Below are 17,760 nucleotides of genomic sequence, written 5' to 3' on the forward strand. Positions count from 1 at the left end.
AGAGGGGGGAGAGGGGGAAGAAGAGGGGGGAGAGTGGGGAGAAGAGGGGGGAGGGGGGAAGATGGGGGAAGAGAGGGGGGAAGAGAGGGGGGAGAAGAAGGGGGGAGAAGATGGGGTGAGAAGGGGGGGAGAGAGGGGGCGCGAGAGGGAGCGAGAGGGAGCGAGAGGGAGCGGGAGGGAGCGGGAGGGAGCGGGAGGGAGGGAGCGGGAGGGAGGGAGCGGGAGGGAGGGAGAGAGGGAAGGGAGAGAGGGAGGGAGAGAGGGAGGGAGAGAGGGAGGGAGTGAGGGAGAGAGTGAGGGAGAGAGTGAGAGAGGGAGGGAGCGGGGGAGAGATTGAGAGAGGGGGGGAGAGAGTGAGAGAGGGAGGGAGAGGGGGAGAGAGGGAGGGAGAGAGAGAGTGAGAGAGGGAGGGAGCGGGGGAGAGAGTGAGAGAGGGGGGAGAGAGTGAGAGAGGGAGGGGAGAGGGGGAGAGAGGGAGGGAGAGAGAGAGTGAGAGAGGGAGGGAGCGGGGGAGAGAGTGAGAGAGAGAGGGAGCTGGGGAGGAGAGTGAGAGAGGGGGGGAGAGTGTGAGAGAGGGAGGGGAGAGGGGGAGAGAGGGAGGGAGAGAGAGAGTTAGAGAGGGAGGGAGCGGGGGAGAGAGTGAGAGAGGGGGGAGAGAGTGAGAGAGGGAGGGGAGAGGGGGAGAGAGGGAGGGAGAGAGAGAGTGAGAGAGGGAGGGAGCGGGGGAGAGAGTGAGAGAGAGAGGGAGCGGGGGAGAGAGTGAGAGAGGGGGGGAGAGTGGTGAGAGAGGGAGGGGAGAGGGGGAGAGAGGGAGGGAGAGAGAGAGTGAGAGAGTGAGGGAGAGGGGGAGAGGGGGAGAGAGGGAGGGAGAGGGGGAGAGAGGAAGGGAGAGGGGGGAGAGAAGTAGGGAAAGGGGGAGAGAGGGAGGGAGAGGGGAGAGTGGGAGGGAGAGGGGAGAGTGGGAGGGAGAGGGGGAGAGTGGGAGGGAGAGGGGGAGAGTGGGAGGAGAGGGGGAGAGAGGGTGGGAGAGGGGAGAGAGGGAGGAGAGGGGGAGAGACGGAGTGAGAGAGGGGGAGAGAGGAGAGGGAGAGAGGGGGGAGAGGGGGAGAGAGGGGAGAGAGGGGGAGAGAGGGGGGAGAGAGGGGGAGAGAGGGGGAGAGAGGGGGGGAGAGGGGGAGAGAGGGGGGAGAGGGGGGAGAGAGAGGGAGGGAGAGGGGGAGAGAGGGAGGGAGAGGGGTGAGAGGGAGGGAGAGGGGTGAGGGGGAGGGAGAGAGGGAGGGAGAGGGGGAGAGAGGGGAGAGAGGGAGGGAGAGGGGGTGAGAGGGAGGGAGAGAGGGGGAGAGAGGGGGAGAGAGGGGGAGAGAGGGAGGGAGAGGGAGGGAGAGGGAGGGAGAGGGAGGGAGAGGGGGAGAGAGGGAGGGAGAGGGGTGAGAGGGAGGGAGAGAGGGAGGGAGAGGGGTGAGAGGGAGGGAGAGGGGTGAGGGGGAGGGAGAGAGGGAGGGAGAGGGGGAGAGAGGGAGGGAGGGGGGAGAGAGGGAGGGAGAGGGGTGAGAGAGGGAGGGAGAGGGGGAGAGAGTAAGGGAGAGGGGAGAGACGGAGTGAGAGAGGGGGGAGAGAGGAGAGGGGAGAGAGGGGGGAGAGAGGGGGGAGAGAGGGGGAGAGAGGGGGAGAGAGGGGAGAAGAGGGGGGGAAGAGGGGGAGAGAGGGGGTGAGGGGGGGGGAGAGGGAGGGAGAGGGGGAGAGAGGGAGGGAGAGGGAGAGAGGGAGGGAGAGGGGTGAGAGGGGAGAGAGGAGGGAGAGGGGGAGAGAGGAGGGAGAGGGTGAGGGGGAGGGAGAGAGGGAGGGAGAGGGGGAGAGTGGGAGGGAGAGGGGGAGAGTGGAGGGAGAGGGGGAGAGAGGGAGGGAGAGGGGAGAGAGGGAGGGAGAGGGGGAGAGACGGAGTGAGAGAGGGGGAGAGAGGGGGGAGAGAGGGGAGAGGGGGAGAAGAGGGGGGAAGAGGGGGAGAGGGGGTGAGAGGGGGGAGAGGGAGGGAGAGGGGGAGAGAGGGAGGGAGGGAGGGGTGAGAGGAGGGAGAGGGAGGGGAGAGGGGTGAGAGGGAGGGAGAGAGGGGGGAGAGGGGGAGAGAGGGGAGGAGAGGGGGAGAGAGGGGGAGATAGAGGGGAGAGGGTGAGAGGGAGAGGGAGAGGGGGAGAGAGGGGGAGGGAGAGGGGGGGAGAGGGAGGGAGAGGGAGGGAGAGGGAGGGGGAGAGGGTGGGGAGAGGGGAGAGAGGGAGGGAGAGGGGTGAGAGGGAGGGAGAGAGGGAGGGAGAGGGGTGAGAGGAGGGAGAGGGTGAGGGGGAGGGGAGAGAGGGAGGGAGAGGGGGAGAGGAGGGAGAGGGGAGAGGAGGGAGAGGGGGAGAGGGAGGGAGAGAGGGAGGGAGGGAGGGAGGGAGAGGGGGAGAGTGGGAGGGAGAGGGGGAGAGTGGGAGGCAGAGGGGGAGAGAGGGAGGGAGAGGGGGAGAGTGGGAGGGAGAGGGGGTGCGTGGGAGGGAGAGGGGGAGAGAGGGAGGGAGAGGGGGAGAGAGGGAGGGAGAGGGGGAGAGAGTGAGAGAGGGGGGAGAGAGGAGGGGGAGAGAGGGGAGAGAGGGGAGAGAGGGGGGGAGAGAGGAGGGAGGGTGTGAGAGGAAGGGAGAGGGGTGAGAGGGAGGGAGAGAGGGAGGAGAGGGGGAGAGAGGGAGGGAGAGGGGAGAGAGAGGGAGGGAGAGGGGAGAGAGGGTGGGAGAGAGGGAGGGAGAGGGGAGAGAGGGGGTGTGGGGGGAGAGGGGGAGGGAGAGGGGAGAGAGGGGGAGAGGGGAGAGGGTGGGAGAGGGGAGAGAGGGAGGGAGAGGGGGAGAGACGGAGTGAGAGAGGGGGGAGAGAGGAGAGGGAGAGAGGGGGGAGAGAGGGGGAGAGAGGGGAGAGAGGGGGAGAGAGGGGAGAAGAGGGGGGGAAGAGGGGGAGAGAGGGGGTGAGAGGGGGGAGAGGGAGGGAGAGGGGGAGAGGGAGGGAGAGGGGGTGAGAGGGAGGGAGAGGGGTGAGGGAGGGAGGGAGGAGAGGGGGAGAGAGGGGAGAGAGGAGGGGAGGGGAGAGGGGAGGGAGAGAGGGGGAGAGAGGGGGAGAGGGGGAGAGAGGGAGGGAGAGGAGGGAGGAGGGAGGGAGAGGGAGGTGAGAGGGGGGAGAGGGAGGGAGAGGGGTGAGAGGGGGAGAGAGGGAGGGAGGGGGGAGAGGGAGGGAGAGGGGTGAGGGGAGGGAGAGAGGGAGGGAGAGGGGAGAGGGAGGGGGGGAGAGAGGGAGGGAGAGGGGGTGAGAGGGAGGGAGAGGGGGAGAGAGGGAGGGTGAGAGGGGGGAGAGAGGGTGAGGGGAGAGAGGGGGAGAGAGGGGGAGAGAGGGGGAGAGAGGGAGAGGGGGGAGAGGGGGGAGAGGGGGGGAGAGGGGGTGAGGGGGAGGGGAGAGGGAGGGAGAGGGGGGGAGGGAGAGGGAGGGAGAGGGAGAGGGGGAGAGAGGGAGGAGAGGGGGGAGAGGGGAGGGAGGGGGAGAGGGAGGAGAGGGGGGGAGGGAGAGGGGGAGAGAGGGGGAGAGAGGGGGAGAGAGGGGGGAGAGGGGGAGAGGGGGGGAGAGGGGGAGAGGGAGTGGGGGAGAGGGGGTGGGAGGAGGGGGTGAGGGGTGGGAGGGGGGAGAGGGGTGGAGGGGGGAGGGAGGGGAGGGGTGGGAGTGGGAGGGAGGGGAGAGGGGTGAGAGGGGAGGGTGGGGAGGGGGAGAGGGGTGAGAGGGGAGGAGAGGGGGGGGGAGAGAGGGAGGAGAGGGGGTGAGGGGGAGGGGTGGGAGAGGGGTGGGAGTGGGTGGGAGAGGGAGGGTGAGGTGGAGAGGGGAGGGAGGGGGGAGAGTGGGTGGGAGGGGAGGGGGTGTGGGTGGGTGAGGGTGAGGGGGAGGGAGAGGGAGGAGAGGGGTGAGGGGAGGGAGAGGGGGAGAGAGAGGGAGGGAGAGGGGAGAGGAGGAGAGGGGGAGAGAGGGGAGAGGGGGGAGAGGGGAGAGTGGGAGGGGGAGAGGAGGGGAGAGGGGGAGGGGGAGGAGTGGGGGAGAGGGGGAGAGTGGGGGGAGAGGGGAGAGGGGAGAGAGGGGGGTGAGGGAGGGAGAGGGGGAGGAGGGGAGAGTGGGGAGAGAGGGGGGGAGAGGGGAGGGAGAGGGAGAGAGGGGGGAGAGGGGGGAGAGGGGTGTGGGGGTGGAGAGGGAGGGGTGAGAGGGAGGGAGAGGGGGGAGGGTGAGGGGGGAGAGGGGAGGAGAGGGGGGAGAGGAGGGTGGGAGAGGGAGGGTGGGGAGTGAGGGGGGTGGGGGGAGGGGGAGAGGGAGAGGGGAGGGGAGAGGGAGGGAGGGAGAGGGAGGAGAGGGAGGGAGTGGGGAGGGAGGGGGGAGGGAGAGGGTGGGAGAGAGGGGTGGGAGAGGGGGGAGGGGGGAGAGTGGGGAGAGGGGAGGAGAGAGGGGGGAGAGAGGGGGGAGAGGGGGGAGAGGGGGGGGAGAGGGGGGAGAGGGGGGGAGGAGGTGGGGGAGGTGGGGGAGGGGAGGGGGAGGGGAGGAGGGAGGGGGATGGGGGGAAGGGGGGAGAAGGGGTAGGAGAGGGGGGAGAGGAGGAGGGGGTAAGAGGAGGGGGTAAGAGGAGGGGGTAAGAGGGGGGGTGAGAGGTTGGGGGGAGGGGGCGGAGAAGCGGGTGAGAGGGGGGAGAGGGGGGAGAGGGGGAGAAGAGGGGGGAAGAGAGGGAGGAAGAGGAGGGGGGAAGAGGAGGGGGAGGGGGGGAAGGGGGGAAGAGGGGGGGAGAGGGGTGAGAGGGGGGGTGAGAGGGGGGGTGAGAGGGGGGGTGAGGGCGGGGGAGAAGGGGGGGAGGGGGGAGAAGAGGGGGGAGGGGGGAGAAGGGGGAGGATGGGGGGGAAGAGGGGGGGAAGAGGGGGGGAGGGAGAGGAGGGGAGGGAGAGGGGGGGAGAGGAGGAGGGGGATAAGAGGGGGGAGGAGGGGGGGAGAAGAGGGGGGAGAAGAGGGAGAGAAGAGGGGGAGGAGGGGGAGAGGGGGGAGAGAGGGGAGGGAGAGGGAGGGAGGGGGTGAGGGGAGGGGAGGGGGGAAGAGGGGGGGAAAGAGGGGGGAAGAGGGGGGGGGTAAGAGGGGTGAAAGAGGGGGAGAGGAGGAGGGGGGAAGAGGGGGGAAAGAGGGGGAAAAGAGTGGGAGGAGGGGGAGGAGGGGGGGAAGAGGGAGAGGGGAGGGGGAGAGGAGGAGGGGGGAGAAGAGGGGGGAGGAGGGGGAGGAGGAAAAGAGGGGGGAGGGGGAAAAGAGGGGGGAGGGGGAAGAGAGGGGGGAGGGGGAAGAGAGGGGGAGGGGGAAGAGAGGGCGGAAGAGAGGGGCGGACGGTGAAGAGGGGGGAAAGAGGGGGAGAAGAGGGGGAGAGGGGGAAGAAGAGGGGGGAGAGTGGGGAGAGAGGGGGGAGGGGGGAAGATGGGGGAAGAGAGGGGGGAAGAGAGGGGGAGAAGAAGGGGGGAGAAGATGGGGTGAGAAGGGGGGGAGAAGAGGGGGAGAGAAGAGGGGGGAGAAGAGGGGTGAGAAGAGGGGGGAGAAGAGGGGGGGAGAAGAGGGGGAGAAGAGAAGGGGAGGAGGGGGAGGTTAGAGGAGGAGGAAGAGGGGGAGGTAGAGGAGGGGGGAAGAGGGGGGGGGAAGAGGGGGGGAAGAGGGGGGAAGAGGGGGGGAAGAAGAGGGGGGAGGGAGGGGGGAGGGTGGGTAGAGGGGGAGAGGGAGAAGAGGGGGGTGAAGAGGGGGGAAGAGGAGGGGGGGAAGAGGAGGGGAAGAGGGGGGTGGGAAGAGGGGGGAGGGGTGAGGGGGGGGAGAGGGGGGAGGGAGGGGGAGATGGACGGGGAGGGGGAGGGGGAGAGGAGGGGGGAGAGGAGGGGGGGAGAGGAGGGGGGGGAGGAGGGGGTAAGAGGAGGGGGTAAGAGGTGGGGTGAGGGGGCGGAGAGGGGGGTGAGAGGGGGGGTGAGAGGGGGTAGAGGGGGGAGAAGAGGGGGAAGAGGGGGAGGAAGAGGAGGGGGAAGAGGAGGGAGGGAAGAGGGGGAAAGGGGGGGAGAGGGGGTGAGAGGGGGGTGAGAGGGGGGTGAGAGGGGGGGAGAGGGCGGGGGAGAAGGGGGGGATGGGGGAGAGAGGGGGGAGGGGGAGAAGAGGGGGGAGAAGAGGGGGAGAAGGGGGAGGATGGGGGGGAAGAGGGGGGAGGGAGAGGAGGGGGAGGGAGGGGGGGAAGAGGGGGGAGGGAGAGGAGGGGGAGGGAGAGGGGGAGAGGAGGAGGGGGGATAAGAGGGGAGAGGAGGGTGGAGAGAGGGGGGAGAAGAGGGAGAGAAGAGGGAGGGGGGAGAGGGGGGAGAGGGGGAGAGAGGGGAGGGAGAGGGAGGGAGGGGGGGTGAGGGGGGGAAGAGGGGGGGGAAAGAGGGGGGGAAAGAGGGGGGGAAAGAGGGGGGGATAGAGGGGGGGAAAGAGGGGGGAGAGGGGAGGGAGAGGGAGGGAGGGGGGTGAGGGGGGGAAGAGGGGGGGGAAAGAGGGGGGGAGAGGGGGGGAAGAGGGGGGAAGGAGAGGGGGAAAGAGGGGGGGAAAGAGGGGGAGAGGAAGAGGGGGGAAGAGGGGGGAGAGGAGGGGGGGAAAGAGGGGGGGAAAGAGGGGGAGAGGAAGAGGGGAGAAGAGGGGGAGGATGCAACCCGTCCTGCTTGTACAGGTCCCACCTTCCCCAGAATGCGCTCCAATTATCCAAATACCTGAACCCTCCCTCCTACACCATTCCTGCAGCCACGTGTTAACATAGAACATAGAACAATACAGCGCAGTACAGGCCCTTCGGCCCACGATGTTGCACCGAAACAAAAGCCATCTAACCTACACTATGCCATTATCATCCATATGTTTATCCAATAAACTTTTAAATGCCCTCAATGTTGGCGAGTTCACTACTGTAGCAGGTAGGGCATTCCACGGCCTCACTACTCTTTGCGTAAAGAACCTACCTCTGACCTCTGTCCTATATCTATTACCCCTCAGTTTAAAGTTATGTCCCCTCGTGCTAGCCATATCCATCCGCGGGAGAAGGCTCTCACTGTCCACCCTATCCAACCCCCTGATCATTTTGTATGCCTCTATTAAGTCTCCTCTTAACCTTCTTCTCTCCAACGAAAACAACCTCAAGTCCATCAGCCTTTCCTCATAAGATTTTCCCTCCATACCAGGCAACATCCTGGTAAATCTCCTCTGCACCCGCTCCAAAGCCTCCACGTTCTTCCTATAATGCGGTGACCAGAACTGTACGCAATACTCCAAATGCGGCCGTACCAGAGTTCTGTACAGCTGCAACATGACCTCCTGACTCCGGAACTCAATCCCTCTACTAATAAAGGCCAACACTCCATGGGCCTTCTTCACAACCCTATCAACCTGGGTGGCAACTTTCAGGGATCTATGTACATGGACACCTGGATCCCTCTGCTCATCCACACTTTCAAGAACTTTACCATTAGCCAAATATTCCGCATTCCTGTTATTCCTTCCAAAGTGAATCACCTCACACTTCTCTACATTAAACGCCATTTGCCACCTCTCAGCCCAGCTCTGCAGCTTATCTATATCCCTCTGTAACCTGCTACATCCTTCCACACTATCGACAACACCACCGACTTTAGTATCGTCTGCAAATTTACTCACCCACCCTTCTGCGCCTTCCTCTAGGTCATTGATAAAAATGACAAACAGCAACGGCCCAAGAACAGATCCTTGTGGTACTCCGCTTGTGACTGTACTCCATTCTGAACATTTCCCATCAACCACCACCCTCTGTCTTCTTTCAGCTAGCCAATTTCTGATCCACATCTCTAAATCACCCTCAATCCCCAGCCTCCGTATTTTTTGCAATAGCCTACCGTGGGGAACCTTATCAAATGCTTTGCTGAAATCCATATACACCACATCAACTGCTCTACCCTCGTCTACCTGTTCAGTCACCTTCTCAAAGAACTCAATAAGGTTTGTGAGGCATGACCTACCCTTCACAAAGCCATGCTGACTATCCCTGATCATATTATTCCTATCTAGATAATTATAAATCTTGTCTCTTATAATCCCCTCCAAGACTTTACCCACTACAGACGTGAGGCTCACCGGTCTATAGTTGCCGGGGTTGTCTCTGCTCCCCTTTTTGAACAAAGGGACCACATTTGCTGTCCTCCAGTCCTCTGGCACTATTCCTGTAGCCAATGATGACATAAAAATCAAAGCCAAAGGTCCAGCAATCTCTTCCCTGGCCTCCCAGAGAATCCTAGGATAAATCCCATCAGGTCCCGGGGACTTATCTATTTTCAGCCTGTCCAGAATTGCCAACACCTCTTCCCTACGTACCTCAATGCCATCTATTCTATTAGCCTGGGGCTCAGCACTCTCCTACACAACATTATCTTTTTCCTGAGTGAATACTGACGAAAAATATTCATTTATTATCTCGCCTATCTCTTCAGACTCCACACACAACTTCCCATCCCTGTCCTTGACTGGTCCTTCTCTTTTCCTAGTCATTCGCTTATTCCTGACATTACCTATAGAAAGCTTTTGGGTTTTCCTTGATCCTTCCTGCCAAATACTTCTCATGTCCCCTCCTTGCTCGTCTTAGCTCTCTCTTTAGATCCTTCCACGCTACCTTGTAACTATCCATCGCCCCAACTGAAACTTCACACTTCATCTTCACATAGGCCTCCTTCATCCTCTTAACCAGAGATTCCACTTCCTTGGTAAACCACGGTTCCCTCGCTCGACGCCTTCCTCCCTGTCTGACCGGTACATACTTATCAAGAACACGCAGTAGCTGATCCTTGAACAAGCCCCACTTATCCAGTGTGCCCAACACTTGCAGCCTACTTCTCCACCTTATCCCCCCCCAAGTCACGTCTAATGGCATCATAATTGCCCTTCCCCCAGCTATAACTCTTGCCCTGCGGTGTATACTTATCCCTTTCCATCATTAACGTAAACGTCACCGAATTGTGGTCACTGTCCCCAAAGTGCTCTCCTACCTCCAAATCCAACACCTGGCCTGGTACATTACCCAAAACCAAATCCAACGTGGCCTCGCCTCTTGTTGGCCTGTCAACATATTGTTTCAGGAAACCCTCCTGCACACACTGTACAAAAAACGACCCATCTATTGTACTCGAACTATATCTTTTCCAGTCAATATTTGGAAAGTTAAAGTCTCCCATAATAACTACCCTGTTACTTTCGCTCATATCCAGGATCATCTTCGCCATCCTTTCCTCTACATCCCTAGAACTATTAGGAGGCCTATAAAAAACTCCCAACAGGGTGACCTCTCCTTTCATGTTTCTAACTTCAGCCCATACTACCTCGGCAGAAGAGTCCCCATCTAGCATCCTCTCCGCCACCGTAATACTGCTCTTGACTAGCAGCGCCACACCTCCCCCTCTTTTGCCTCCTTCTCTGAGCTTACTAAAACACCTAAACCCCGGAACCTGCAACATCCATTCCTGTCCCTGCTCTATCCATGTCTCCGAAATGGCCACAACATCGAAGTCCCAGGTAACAACCCATGCTGCCAGTTCCCTTACCTTGTTTCGTATACTCCTGGCATTGAAGTAGACACACTTCAAACCACCTACCTGAACACTGGCTCCCTCCTGCGATGTCAAATATGTGCTCCTGACCTCTCTACTCTCATTCTCCCTTACCCTAAAACTATAATCCAGGTTCCCATGCCCCTGCTGCATTAGTTTAAACCCCCCCCAAAGAGCACTAACAAATCTCCCCCCAGGATATTTGTGCCCCTCAGGTTCAGATGTAGACCATCCCAGAGAGTAGTGGGGGCATGGAATGCACTGCCTGTGGAAGTAGTTGAGTCAGAAACATTAGGGACCTTCAAGCAGCTATTGGACAGGTACATGGATTACGGTAGAATGATGGGTGTAGATTAATTTGTTCTTAATCTAGGACAAAAGTTCGGCACAACATAGGGGGCCGAAGGGCCTGTTCTGTGCTGTATTTTCTATATTCTATGTGGTCTATGAGGAGCTGTCATTGGTTACACTTGCTGCAGGCATAGTCGACCGGAACGTTGGAAGTGTCACAGCTCTCCCACATCTCACAGTTAGGGGGAGAGAGGGAGGGAGAGGGGAGAGATGGAGGGAGAGGGGGGAGAGAGGGAGGGAGAGGGGGAGAGAGAGGGGGAGAGAGAGGGGGAGGGATAGGGGGAGAGAGGCAGCGAGAGGGAGGGAGAGAGGGAGGGAGGGAGAGAGAGAGAGAGGGAGGGAGGTACAGAGGGAGAGAGGGAGGGAGTGAGGGAGCGGGGGAGAGAGTGAGAGAGGGAGGGAGAGGGGGAGAGAGGGAGGGAGAGGGGGAGAGAGGGAGGGAGAGGGGGAGAGGGGGGGAGAGGGAGTGAGAGGGGGAGAGGGGGAGGGAGAGGGGGAGAGAGGTGGAGGGAGAGAGGGGGAGAGAGGGGGAGAGAGGGGGAGAGAGGGGGAGCGAGAGGGAGCGAGAGGGAGCGAGAGGAGCGGGAGGGAGCGGGAGGGAGCGGGAGGGAGGGAGCGGGAGGGAGGGAGCGGGAGGGAGGGAGAGAGGGAGGGAGAGAGGGAGGGAGAGAGGGAGGGAGTGAGGGAGAGAGTGAGGGAGAGAGTGAGAGAGGGAGGGAGCGGGGGGAGAGAGTGAGAGAGGGGGGGAGAGAGTGAGAGAGGGAGGGGAGAGGGGGAGAGAGGGAGGGAGAGAGAGAGTGAGAGAGGGAGGGAGCGGGGGAGAGAGTGAGAGAGGGAGGGAGCGGGGGAGAGAGTGAGAGAGGGGGGAGAGTGTGAGAGAGGGAGGGGAGAGGGGGAGAGAGGGAGGGAGAGAGAGAGTGAGAGAGGGAGGGAGAGGGGGAGAGGGGGAGAGAGGGAGGGAGAGGGGGAGAGAGGAAGGGAGAGGGGGAGAGAGGTAGGGAAAGGGGGAGAGAGGGAGGGAGAGGGGGAGAGTGGGAGGGAGAGGGGAGAGTGGGAGGGAGAGGGGGAGAGTGGGAGGGAGAGGGGGAGAGTGGGAGGGAGAGGGGGAGAGAGGGAGGGAGAGGGGGAGAGAGGGAGGGAGAGGGGGAGAGACGGAGTGAGAGAGGGGGGAGAGAGGAGAGGGGAGAGAGGGGGGAAAGAGGGGGGAGAGAGGGGGAGAGAGGGGGAGAGAGGGGGAGAGAGGGGGAGAAGAGGGGGGGAAGAGGGGGTGAGAGGGGGTGAGAGGGGGGGAGAGGGGGAGAGAGGGAGGGAGAGGGGTGAGAGGGAGGGAGAGAGGGAGGGAGAGGGGGAGAGAGGGGGGAGAGAGGGGAGAGAGGGGGAGAGAGGGGGAGAGAGGGGTGAGAGGGTGGGAGAGAGGGAGGGAGAGGGGGAGAGAGGGGGAGAGAGGGGGGAGAGGGGGAGAGAGGGGGAGAGAGGGAGGGAGAGGGAGGGAGAGGGAGGGAGAGGGGGAGAGAGGGAGGGAGAGGGGTGAGAGGGAGGGAGAGAGGGAGGGAGAGGGGTGAGAGGGAGGGAGAGGGGTGAGAGGGAGGGAGAGAGGGAGGGAGAGGGGGAGAGAGGGAGGGAGAGGGGGAGAGAGGGAGGGAGAGGGGTGAGAGGGAGGGTGAGAGGGAGGGAGAGAGGGAGGGAGAGGGAGAGGGGGAGAGAGGGAGGGAGAGGGGGAGAGTGGAAGGGAGAGGGGGAGAATGGGAGGGAGAGGGGGGAGAGTGGGAGGGAGAGGGGGAGAGTGGGAGGGAGAGGGGGAGAGAGTGAGAGAGGGAGGGGAGAGGGGGAGAGAGGGAGGGAGAGAGAGAGTGAGAGAGGGAGGGAGCGGGGGAGAGAGTGAGAGAGGGAGGGAGCGGGGGAGAGAGTGAGAGAGGGGGGGAGAGTGTGAGAGAGGGAGGGGAGAGGGGGAGAGAGGGAGGGAGAGAGAGAGTGAGAGAGGGAGGGAGAGGGGGAGAGGGGGAGAGAGGGAGGGAGAGGGGGAGAGAGGAAGGGAGAGGGGGAGAGAGGTAGGGAAAGGGGGAGAGAGGGAGGGAGAGGGGGAGAGTGGGAGGGAGAGGGGGAGAGTGGGAGGGAGAAGGGGAGAGTGGGAGGGAGAGGGGGGAGTGGGAGGGAGAGGGGGAGAGAGGGAGGGAGAGGGGAGAGAGGGAGGGAGAGGGGGAGAGACGGAGTGAGAGAGGGGGGAGAGAGGAGAGGGGAGAGAGGGGGGAGAGGGGGGGAGAGAGGGGGAGAGAGGGGGGAGAAGAGGGGGGAAGAGGGGGACAGAGGGGGTGAGAGGGGGGAGAGGGGGAGAGAGGGAGGGAGGGGAGAGGGGGGAGAGAGGGAGGGAGAGGGGGAGAGAGGGGGAGAGAGGGGGAGAGAGGGGGAGAGAGGAGGGAGAGGGGTGAGAGGGTGGGAGAGAGGGAGGGAGAGGGGAGAGAGGGGGAGAGAGGGGGAGAGAGGGGGAGAGAGGGAGGGAGAGGGAGGGAGAGGGAGGGAGGGGAGGGAGGGTGGGAGGGGTGAGAGGGAGGGAGGAGGGAGGGAGAGGGGTGATAGGGAGGGAGAGGGGTGAGAGGGAGGGAGGAGAGGGAGGGAGAGGGGGAGAGAGGGAGGGAGAGGGGAGTGGAGGGGGTGAGGGGTGAGAGGGAGGGTGAGAGGGAGGGTGAGGGGGGTGGGGGGGGAGGGTGAGGGGGGTGAGGGGAGGGGAGTGTGGAGGGTGGAGGGGAGAGGGGAGGTGTGGGGGAGAGTGGGGAGTGGGAGGGGGGGAGAGTGGGAGGGAGAGGGGGAGCGTGGGAGGGAGAGGGGGAGAGAGGGATGGAGAGGGGGAGAGAGGGAGGGAGAGGGAGAGAGTGAGAAAGGGGGGAGAGAGGAGGGGGAGAGAGGGGGAGAGAGTGGAGAGAGGGAGGAGAGGGAGGGAGAGGGAGGGAGAGGGGGTGAGAGGAAGTGAGAGGGGTGAGAGGGAGGGAGAGAGGGAGGGAGAGGGGGAGAGAGGGAGGGAGAGGGGGAGAGAGGGAGGGAGAGGGGAGAGAGGGTGGGAGAGAGGGAGGGAGAGGGGAGAGAGGGGGGGGAGTGGGGGGAGAGGGGGAGGGAGAGGGGGAGAGAGGGGGAGAGTGGGGGAGGGAGGGAGAGGGAGGGAGTGGGAGGGTGTGGGGGTGAGGGTGGGAGGGGAGGGAGGGGAGAGGGGGAGAGAGGGGAGAGAGGGGGAGAGAGGGGGAGGGAGGGGGGAGGGAGAGGGAGGGAGAGAGGGAGGGAGAGAGGGAGGGAGAGAGAGGGGGAGAGAGGGGGAGAGAGGCGGAGAGGGGGGAGAGGGGGAGAGGGGGGAGAGGGGGGAGGGGGGGAGGAGGTGGGGGAGGTGGGGGAGGGGACGGGGAGGGGAGGAGGGAGGGGGATGGGGGTTAAGGGGGGAGAAGGGGTAGGAGAGGGGGGAGAGGAGGAGGGGGTAAGAGGAGGGGGTAAGAGGAGGGGGTAAGTGGGGGGGTGAGAGGTGGGGGGGAGGGGGCGGAGAGGGGGGTGAGAGGAGGGAGAGGGGGGAGAGGGGGAGAAGAGGGGGGAAGAGGGGGGAGGAAGAGGAGGGGGGGAAGAGGAGGGGGAGGGGGCGGGAAGGGGGGGAAGAGGGTGGGGAGAGGGGTGAGAGGGGGGGTGAGAGGGGGGGTGAGGGCGGGGGAGAAGGGGGGAGGGGGAGAAGAGGGGGGAGGGGGGAGAAGGGGGAGGATGGGGGGGAAGAGGGGGGGGAAGAGGGGGGAGGGAGAGGAGGGGGAAGGAGAGGGGGGAGAGGAGGAGGGGGGGATAAGAGGGGGGAGGAGGGGGGAGAAGAGGGGGGAGAAGAGGGAGAGAAGAGGGGGGAGGAGGGGGAGAGGGGGGAGAGAGGGGAGGGAGAGGGAGGGAGGGGGATGAGGGGAGGGGGAGGGGGGAAGAGGGGGGAAAGAGGGGGGAAGAGGGGGGGGAAGAGGGGGGAAAGAGGGGGGAGAGGAGGAGGGGGGAAGAGGGGGGAAAGAGGGGGGGAAAGAGGGGGGGAAGAGGGGGAGGAGGGCGGAGGAGGGGGGGAAGAGGGAGAGGGGGAGGGGGAGAGGAGGAGGGGGGAGAGAGGGGGGAGGAGGGGGGGGAGAAGAGGGGGGAGGAGGGGGGGAGGAGGGGGGGTGGAGGAAAGAGGGGGAGGGGGAAAGAGGGGGGAGGGGGAAAGAGGGGGAGGGGGAGAAGAGGGGGAGGGGGGGAGAAGAGGGGGAGGGGGGAGAGGGGGGAGAAGAGGGGGGGAGGGGGGAGAAGGGGGAGGATGGGGGGGAAGAGGGGGGAAGAGGGGGGAGGGAGAGGAGGGGGAGGGAGAGGGGGGGGGAGGAGGAGGGGGGTAGAGGGGAGAGGGGGGAGAAGAGGGGGGAGAAGAGGGAGAGAGAGGGGGGAGGAGGGGGAGAGGGGGGAGAGAGGGGAGGGAGAGAGGGAGGGAGGGGGTGATGGGAGGGGAGGGGGGAAGAGGGGGGAAAGAGGGGGGGAAGTGGGGGGGGAAGAGGGGGAAAGAGGGGGAGAGGAGGAGGGGGGAAGAGGGGGGGAAAGAGGGGGGAAAGAGGGGGGAAGAGGGGGAGATGGGGGGAGGAGGGGGGAAGTGGGAGAGGGGAGGGGGAGTGGTGGAGGGGGGTGAGTTGGGGGGAGGTGGGGGAGGTGGAAAGAGGGGGGAGGGGGAAAGAGGGGGGAGGGGGGAGAAGAGGGGGAGGGGGGAGAGGGGGGAGAAGAGGGGGGAGAGGGGGGAGAAGAGGGGGGAGAGGGGGGAGAAGAGGGGGGAGAGGGGAGAAGAGGGGGGGAGGGGGGAGAGAGGGGGGAGGGGGGAGATGGGGAAGAGGGGGGAGAAGAGGGGGAGAAGAGGGGGGAGAAGAGGGGGGGGAGAAGAGGGGGGAGAAGAGGGGGGAGAAGAGAAGGGGAGGAGGGGGGAGGTAGAGGAGGGGGGGGAGTGGGGGAGGAGGGGGGGAAGAGGGGGAGGAGGGGGGGAAGTGGGGGAGGAGGGGGGGAAGAGGGGGGAGGAGGGGGGAAGAGGGGGGAAGAGGGGGGGAGAGAGGGGGCGGGAAAGAGAGGGGGAGGAGGAAGAGAGGGGGAGGAGGGAAGAGAGGGGGAGGGGGAAGAGAGCGGGGGAAAGAGGGGGGAAGGAGGGGGAGGGGGAAAAGTGCGGGGAGGGGGAAAGAGGGGGGAGGGGGAGGGGAGGGGGAAGGAGGGGGGTGGGGGATAGTGGGGTGGAGGAAGAGAGGGGGGAGGAGAAAGAGAGGGAGAGAGGAAGAGAGGGGGAGGGGGAAGAGAGGGGGAGGGGGAAGAGGGGGGGGAGGGGAAGAGAGGGGGGAAGAGAGGGGGAGGTTGAAGAGGGGGGCAAGAGGGGGGAGAATAGGGGGGGAGAGAAGGGGGGGAGAAGAGGGGGGAGGAGAGGGGGGGAGGAGAGGGGGGAGGAGAGGGGGAGGAGAGGGGGGGAAAGAGGGGGGAAAGAGGGGGGGAAAGAGGGGGAAAAGAGGGGGGAAAAGAGGAGGGGGGAAAGAGGGGGGAAGAGGGGGGGGAAAGAGGGGGGGAAAAGAGGGGGGGAAAGAGGGGGGAAAGAGGGGGGGAAAGAGGGGGGGAAGAGGGGGGGAAGAGGGGGGGAAAGAGGGGGGAAGAGGGGGGGAAAGAGGGGGGGAAGAGGGGGGGAGAGGGGGGAAGAGGGGGAAGAGGGGGGTGGGGGAGGGAGGGAGGGAGTGGGGGGGAGGGAGGGAGTGGGGGGGAGGGAGGGAGTGGGGGGAGGGAGGGAGTGGGGGGGGAGGGAGGTAGTGGGGGGGAGGGAGGTAGTGGGGGGGGAGGGAGGGGGAGTGGGGGGGGGAGGGAGGGAGTGGGGGGGAGGGAGGGTAGTGGGGGGGAGGGAGGGAGTGGGGGGGGAGGAGTGGGGGGGAGGGAGGGAGTGGGGGAGAGAGGGAGTGAGTGAGGTGGAGAGGGGGAGAGAGTGAGAGGGGGGAGAGAGGGAGTGTGTGAGGGGGAGAGAGGGAGTGAGTGAGGGGGAGAGAGGGAGTGAGTGAGGGGGAGAGGGGGAGAGAGGGATGGAGTGAGTGAGCGGGAGACGGGGAGAGAGGGAGGGAGTGAGTGAGGGGGAGACAGAGGGAGTGAGTGAGGGGGAGAGGGGGAGAGAGGGAGGGAGTGAGTGAGAGAGGGAGGGAGTGGGGGAGGGAGGGAGTGGGGGAGAGAGGGAGGGAGTGAGGGGGAGAGGGGAGAGAGGGAGGGAGTGAGGTAGAGAGCGAGAGGGGGAGAGAGTGAGAGAGGGGGGAGAGAGGGAGTGAGTGAGGGGGAGAGAGTGAGGGGGAGAGGGGGAGAGAGTGAGAGGGGGGAGAGAGGGAATGAGTGAGGTGGAGAGGGGGAGAGAGTGAGAGGGGGAGAGAGTGAGAGGGGGGAGAGAGGAGTGAGTGAGGAGGAGAGGGGGAGAGAGGGAGGAGTGAGTGAGAGAGGGAGGGAGTGGGGGAGGGAGGGGAGTGGGGGGAGGGAGGGAGTGGGGAGGGAGGGAGTGAGTGAGGGGGAGAGGGGGAGAGAGTGAGAGAGGGAGGGAGTGAGAGAGAGGGAGTGAGAGAGGGGGGGAGAGAGGGAGTGAGTGAGGGGAGAGGGGGAGAGAGTGAGTGAGTGAGGGGGGAGAGGAGGAGAGGGGGAGGGAGTGAGGGAGAGGGGCAGAGAGTGAGTGAGGGGGAGAGGGGGAGTGAGTGAGGGGGAGAGGGGGAGAGTAGGGAGGGAGTGCGGGAGTGAGGGAGAGGGGGCTGAGAGTGAGTGAGTGAGTGAGTGGGGGGAGAGAGTGAGTGAGTGAGGGGAGAGGGGGAGAGAGTGAGGGGTAGAGGGGGAGAGAGTGAGTGAGTGAGGGGGAAAGGGGGAGAGAGTGAGTGAGTGAGGGAGAGGGGGAGAGAGTGAGAGGGGGGAGAGAGGGAATGAGTGAGGTGGAGAGGGGGAGAGAGTGAGAGGGGGAGAGAGTGAGAGGGGGGAGAGAGGAGTGAGTGAGAGGAGAGGGGGAGAGAGTGAGAGGGGGGAGAGAGGGAATGAGTGAGGTGGAGAGGGGGAGAGAGTGAGAGGGGGGAGAGAGTGAGAGGGGGGAGAGAGGGAGGGAGTGAGGGGGAGAGGGGGAGGAGAGGGAGGGAGTGAGGTAGAGAGCGAGAGGGGAGAGAGTGAGAGAGGGGGGAGAGAGGGAGTGAGTGAGGGGGAGAGGGGGAGAGAGTGAGGGGGAGAGGGGAGAGAGTGAGAGGGGGGAGAGAGGGAATGAGTGAGGTGGAGAGGGGGAGAGAGTGAGAGGGGGAGAGGAGTGAGAGGGGGGAGAGGAGTGAGTGAGGAGGAGAGGGGGAGAGAGGGAGGGAGTGAGAGAGGGGGAGGAGTGGGGAGAGGGAGTGGGGGAGGGGGGAGGGAGGGAGTGGGGGGAGGAGGGAGGGAGGTGAGGGAGAGGGGAGGGAGTGGGAGGGAGAGGGGGGAGAGTGGAGAGGGGGGGAGGAGGGAGAGGGGAGGAGTGAGGGGGAGGGAGAGAGGGAGTGAGGGGTGAGGGGGAGAGTGAGTGAGGGGAGGAGGGGGAGAGTGGGAGGGAGTGAGGGTGAGGGGTGGAGGGGTGAGTGAGGGGGAGTGGGGAGAGAGGGTGAGTGAGGGGTGAGGGGGAGAGAGTGAGGTGAGTGGGGAGGGTGAGGGGGAGGGTGAGGGGGAGGGAGTGAGGGAGAGAGGGGTGAGAGGGGTGAGTGGAGAGGGGGAGTGAGTGTGAGGGGGAGAGGGGGAGGAGAGGGGGAGGAGTGAGGGA

The sequence above is a fragment of the Scyliorhinus torazame genome, chromosome 7 (genome assembly GCF_047496885.1).
Source record: "Scyliorhinus torazame isolate Kashiwa2021f chromosome 7, sScyTor2.1, whole genome shotgun sequence".
NCBI lineage: Eukaryota > Metazoa > Chordata > Chondrichthyes > Carcharhiniformes > Scyliorhinidae > Scyliorhinus > Scyliorhinus torazame.